Genomic DNA, 6,444 nt, shown 5'->3' on the forward strand with positions numbered 1-6,444 from the left:
GGCATAGGTTTAGGGTGAGAGGGGAAAGATATAAAAGAGACCTAAGGGGCAACTTTTTCATGCAGAGGGTGGTATGTGTATGGAATGAGCTGCCAGAGGATATGGTGGAGGCTGGTACAATTGCAACATTTAAGAGGCATTTGGATGAGTATATGAATAGGAAGGGTTTGGAGGAATATGGGCTGAGTGCTGGCAGGTAGGACTAGATTGGGTTGGGATATCTGGTTGGCATGGACGGGTTGGACCGAAGGGTCTGTTTCCATGCTGTATATCTCTATGACTTGGTCCTTCAAGCCTATTCTGTCATTCAATAAGATCATGGCTGCTCTGATTGCTCAACAATATCATTCCTCTCCCAACTTCCCGCCATCATTAACCTTTCACAAGGTTCTGCATGGTAGACTAATTAGTAAAGTTAGATCACATGGGATTCAGGCTGAGCTGACCAATTGGTTATGAAATTAGAAGGCAGTGGTGGAGGGTTGTTTTTCAACTGGAGTGTGACCAGTGACAGTCCACAAGGATCAGTACGGGGTCCCCTTTTGTTTGTCCTTTATATAAATGACCTGGATGAGAATATAAGAGGTATGGTTAGTATGTTTGTGGATGACACCAAAATTGGTGGTGTAATGGACAGTAAAGAAAGTTATCTAAAACTTCAATGAGCTAAAGTGTGGCAGATGGAGTTTAGTTTGGATAAATGTGAGGTATTGCATTTTGGTAATACAAACAACAACAGGACTTATACAATTAATGGTAAGACCCGAGGTAGTGTTGGAGAACAGAAGTTGAGGGGTTCAGGTACATAATTCTTGAAAATTTGCATCACAGGTAGACAGGGTGGTTAAGAAAGCATTCAGCATGCTTGCCTCCAATGCTCATACTTTTGAGTATAAGAGTTGAGACCTTATGTTAAGGTGGTACAGGATGTTAGTGAGGCTTTTTCTGGTGTACTGTATGTAGTTCTGGTCGCACGACTATAGGAAGGATATTATTAAATTTGAGAAGGTTCAGAAGACCTTTATTAGGATGTTGCTGGAATGGAGGGTTTGAATTATTAAAATATGCTCAATAGGTAGGCTAAGGGACTTTCTTCACTCGAGCATAGGAGGTAGCCAGGTGAGCACTTCACCTGTGGCTGCTGAGGATACAAATGTCTCCAGTAAGGCCCCTAAATTTTCCTCCTCAACCTCCCACAAAGTCCTAAGATACACTTAATCAGATCCCAGGCATTTAGCTACATCAACGTGTTTTAAGACTTCCAGCCCTCTTTTTCTGTAATGTGGACTCTCTTCAAGACATCACTATTTATTTCTTAAAGTTCCCTGGCATCCATGCCTTTCTTGATGATAAATACTGATGAAAAATATACATTTAGAACCTTACCCATCTCTTGTGGCTCTGCACATAGGCGACCTTGTTGATCTTTAAGAGGCTCAATTCTCTCCCTTGTTACACTTTTGCCCTTCATGTACTTGCAGAATCCCTGTGGATTCTCCTTTAACTTACCTACCAAAGCCATTCGTACCCCCTTACAGCCCTCCTGATTTCTCTCTTAAGTGTACTCTGGTACCCTCTCTACCTAAGTTATTCACTTGAGCCCAGCTGCCTATACATTTCACGTCTCCTCCTTTTTCTTGACCAAGACCTCAATAAATTTAGTCATGCAGGGTTCTTTACTCCTGCCAGCCTCACTCTTCACTCTAACAGAAATATGCTGACCCAGAACCCTCATTAACTCACTAATGAAAACTTAACAGACATCCCTTTGCCTCCCCTAATCAACATTTGTAAGTTCCTGTCTAAGATCATCAAAGTTTGCCATGCTACAATTTAGAACTTTTACTCTTAGATCAAATCTACCCTTTTCCATAGCTATTTTAAAACTAATGGAATTATGGTATCTAGTGGCAAAGTGTTCTCCCGCTAACACATTTCTCATTTACCCTGCCTAATTTTCAAGTCGTCATCATCAGGTTTCTCTCTTAAGTGTACTCTGGTACCCCTTCTCTCGTTGGGTCATCTGAATACTGCATGAGAAATTCTTCCTGAACACAGTTAACAAATTTCTCTCTTTCCAAGCCCTTAACACAATGACAGTCCCAGTTGATATTAGGACATTTTAAATCCCCAATAATTATAACCCTACTATTCTTGCAGGTATCTGCAATCACCTTACTTATTTGCTCCCCAATCCCCCTCTGACTACTGGGAGGCCAATAGAACAATGCCATCAAAGTGGTCTCCCCTTTTTAATTTCTCAGTTCTACCAATTCAGATTCAGTAGATGAACCCTCAAGAATGTCCTCACTCAGAACTGCCATAATGTTCTCCCACACCAAAAACACAACTCCCCCCTCCTCTCTTGACTCCCCTTCTATCCATCCAATAGCATCTGTACCTTAGAACATTGAACTGCCAGTCCTCTCTCTCCCTTAGCCACGTTTCTATACTAAAGACTGTTTCAACCACCTTTTATGGAAGAGTGTTCTAAAGATTTACTACCCATAGAGAGGAAAAAAAATCTCTCTATGGTAAATGGGAAATCTCTCATGTTTAAACACTAGTTCTAGATCATCTCGCAGGAAGAAACATCAGTTTCAATCCACTATGTCAATACTCCTCAAGTCATACAGGTTTCAGCTAAGTTGTCATTTACTGTTCTAAACTCCAGCAAGTATAAGTCTAGCCTGTCCAATTGTTTCTCTCAAGCCAACCCACCAGTTTCCAAATATTGGTCTAGTAATGTCTCTATGACTGCTTCCAATCAATCTGCATCCTTCCCTGTATAAGATGACAGTACATAGTTGTCCAGATGTAATTTCACTAATGCCTTATATGAGTGAACCTCCTTTAGTTTTGTATTCAAATCCTCTTGCAACAAGTCATAACATTCCACTGGCTTTCCTAACTACTTGCTGTACCTGCATACTAATCTTTTGTGATTAATGCATTGGGGATTTCAGATCTCGCTGCAAACAGAATTCTGCAATATATCACAATTTAGATAATATGTTTCTTTTTTATTCTTCCTGCTAAACTAGAACAGTTTCACATTTCCCCACATTATACTCCGCTGGCCATATCTTGACCCACACATTTAATATATCTATAACCCATTTTAGTCTAATGTACTCTTCACAACTTATTTTACAACTGATCACCGTGATAAAACAAATTTAGCAACCATAGCTTTTGTCCCTTGATCCAAATCATTTATCAATTTCAAAAAAACTTAAGATCCTCAGGCAGCCATTTTTAATCAAAAAATGTTAAGCCAATCAAGATGAATTCTCAACCAATTTTATCCCATCAAGCTTAGACTTTACTACAACTAAACCAGCTGCTTCTCTTAAGAGACCAAAACCAAAGCCGTACCTTAAGCTGTAGGGGTTTCCCTGTACAGATTCTCAGTCTAGTCAAGGTCTTGAGCAAACTTAAAGAATTGGGGTCCAGACCAAATTTTGTTGAACGCAGGTTTTGCAGTCACTGAAACGGCCATGCTAGTATCGACTTCCATTAGAACTGAATGACTATTTAACCAGTCATTTATTTTGATTAGTTATTATTTGGATGTTGCTCTGCTATTTAACTGTTCCAAACCAGATGCAGGTGGACTTTCCAGGGTGTGCATTCTCCTGGATACGAGCCCATGAGTTCACTTAGACCTCAATTTAGGTCTAGGAGGACTGTTTTGTTGTCTCCAGTAACTTATACAGACAGCAACTACAATAGCTTGCCTGCCTGGATCCTGAAGAAAATTTTAACTGCTTGGCTTTGTTTTGGAGTTTTGCTGTGGGCTGACTTAGAATCCCTCCATTCAGAATATGTGCTGAGTGAAGCTATGCAATTGCCTTCATTCAAGTGATGTTCCCCAAGTTCAGTCGAACTGGCAAGGGTATCTGCTTCCATTGGAATACCTGTTGCCACATCTTCCAATGACAAAGCCAGCTGTACGGTCTCCCTCAAGTCCAGTTGGGCTTCAACTTGTGCACTTTTGCATGGTTACATCATTAATCCCACCTACCAGTCTCTCAGCATCTCATTCAGGGTTAAATCAAAGTCACAGCCCTCTGCCAGTCATCTTAACCTAGTGAAAAATTCCAGTGCAGATTCCTCTGGTTCTTGAAATGCCAGGTAAAATCAATAGCATTTCAGAATTATAGGAGACTTAGGCCGTTAAATTCCTTAATTAAATCTGTCAACTCTTGAAAGGTTTTAGTACCTGGTATGTCAGAGAAAGTTGGGATCCTAATAACTAAAAAAATTGTCGGCCCACAAACCGTCAGAAGAATTGCTTGTTGCTTTTTATCTACCCAAAAAAAATTGCATCCTTCCCACATATTCGGCCAAGTCTTCGACGGCAGGGTTGAAAAAGTCAAGATTCCTAAATAATAGCATGAAGCCAAAAATGCTAACCCCAACTGCGAGCGGATTTCTTCAGGAGTACGCTTTTCTCTCATCACAACTGAAATGTCACCAATCACCCTTTATTAACACATGAAGAATCCTTGACACTGATTCGGCTCCCTCAGAGCCAGGTCTCAGCGTGAACAGGATATCTAGCATTCCTGTTTTATCAGTCAACCAGGACTCCCCACTTGGACCAGATTAAGAGTTCCAATCAGGGAATATTCAGTGATATCGACCAGGCTGACATCATTACAATCACTACAGAAAATACCTATTTTAAAATCCAAGAATTGCCAAAGACACTGTCTTACTTTTTGGAAAGCAAGTTACCTAACACTCATTGTAAGTACTGTTTACACAGCTGTTGAGACAAGCAGTCACAGAAGGTATGAGCTGGAACTGAAGGTATATGCACAAATGGAGATTCAGCTGGCAACAAGTAACTGGTTGATCTGCAGATTATGACTTTTAAATCAATGACAACGGCATTCTGACTGTCAAAATCTATGTGACTGACTCCCCAGTAGCTCTACAGCTTGGGGCTGTGAACAAAATACCCAGATTCCCACAAGCTCAGGAGATCTGTGCTCTGCAGTAAAAACTGTTTTCAGCCGAAGAAAACCAGCTTAATCTTCCTTCAGCAGTTGCTGTAAGCTATCACTTTTAATTCACAATGAATTAATGAATTGAATGAATTAGCTTTATTGTCACATATTTTGAAATGAATACAGTGAAAAGTTTATAAATCGCCACTTACAGTGCCATCTTAGGTATAAAGATACCTAGGTACAGATTCCTCAGTTACAAGATTAGTTAGTGCAACAATGTCATCAACACATGGCACCATGTTGTTAGCTACAATGTACCTTGGTACAATCCTTAGTTACTGAATAGAGAAATGGAGAAAAAAAGTTACATTATGGCTATATGCAATATAACCATAGGTCAGAAAAACAAGAGGCAAAGTTCAAAAGACAAACATCACAGTCTCTCTCCAAGGGCTCTTCGCAGCAGCCCAGCACAGAGGCAGTCTCCACATGGTCTCATTGCTGGCTGCTATCTCACACTGCACAAGGCCACTGCCCTTGCTCAGGATTGTTGCCCCTGCACCACACTGGGCCGCTGCCCCCACTGCATTTTCCTTTCAAAGTCTGGCCACTCCCACATGCCACCATTACAGGCTCCCGTCTACATGCAAAAAAAGTCAGAGTTTCAGACATCAGGTTGAGAAAGGATTTCCGGGAAGGAGATAGTGTTGGGTGCAATATGTGTCCATTGAGGATAAGTCGAGTTGAGATAGAATCAGAGAGATGGACAGCATGAAACAGATCCTTCGGTCCAATCATCCATGCCAACCAGATATCCTAACCTAATCTAGTCCCATTTGCCAGCATTTGGCCCATATCTCTCTGAACTCTTCCTATTCATATATCCATCCAGATGTCTTTCAAATGTTGTAATTGGACCAGCCTCCACCACTTCCTCTGGCAGCTCAATCCATATACACACACCATTCTCTGCGTGAAAAAGTTGCCCCTTAGGTCCCTTTTATATCTTTCCCCTCTCACCCTAAATCTAGGCCTTCCAGTTCTGGACTCCCTCACCCCATGGGAAACACCTTGTCTGTTTATCCTATCCATGCACCTCATAAGGTTGGGAAATGGAATGGAGATAGTTGGAGTGGCTAGTAGTGAGTCAGGGAAAACAGTTTCATACTGTCAATAGTCAGGAGTTAAAGCAGGTTTTAGTTTCTCTAACCTTGTCTGTGTATCTCCTAAGCTAACATTACAGGAATCCTCAGAAATATCCTACTCAGAATTAGGAACACTTTCAAGGAGTTCCTGATGGCAGATTTCAAGTTAAAGGCCTTTACAAGTGTGAATTAGTTGTATCTCCTGCAAACGAGTGAACAATCCAGAGAAGGAAGATCTGAAAATGTGTTGCTGGAAAAGCGCAGCAGGTGAGGCAGCATCCAAGGAGCAGGAGAATCGATGTTTCGTGCATGAGCCCTTCTTCAGGAATGAGGAAGGT

At 41.2% G+C, this 6,444-nt stretch overlaps 1 protein-coding gene across 10 annotated transcripts in view; it reads right to left on the reverse strand.

Annotated features, from left to right (window-relative positions):
* fbrsl1 (fibrosin-like 1) overlaps positions 1-6,444 on the reverse strand; it is a 1,010,193-nt gene that overhangs the window by 785,073 nt on the left and 218,676 nt on the right. The gene's annotated exons all lie outside the window — the stretch shown is intronic.

Source organism: Chiloscyllium plagiosum, chromosome 25, assembly GCF_004010195.1.
Source record: "Chiloscyllium plagiosum isolate BGI_BamShark_2017 chromosome 25, ASM401019v2, whole genome shotgun sequence".
In the NCBI taxonomy this organism is placed as follows: domain Eukaryota; kingdom Metazoa; phylum Chordata; class Chondrichthyes; order Orectolobiformes; family Hemiscylliidae; genus Chiloscyllium; species Chiloscyllium plagiosum.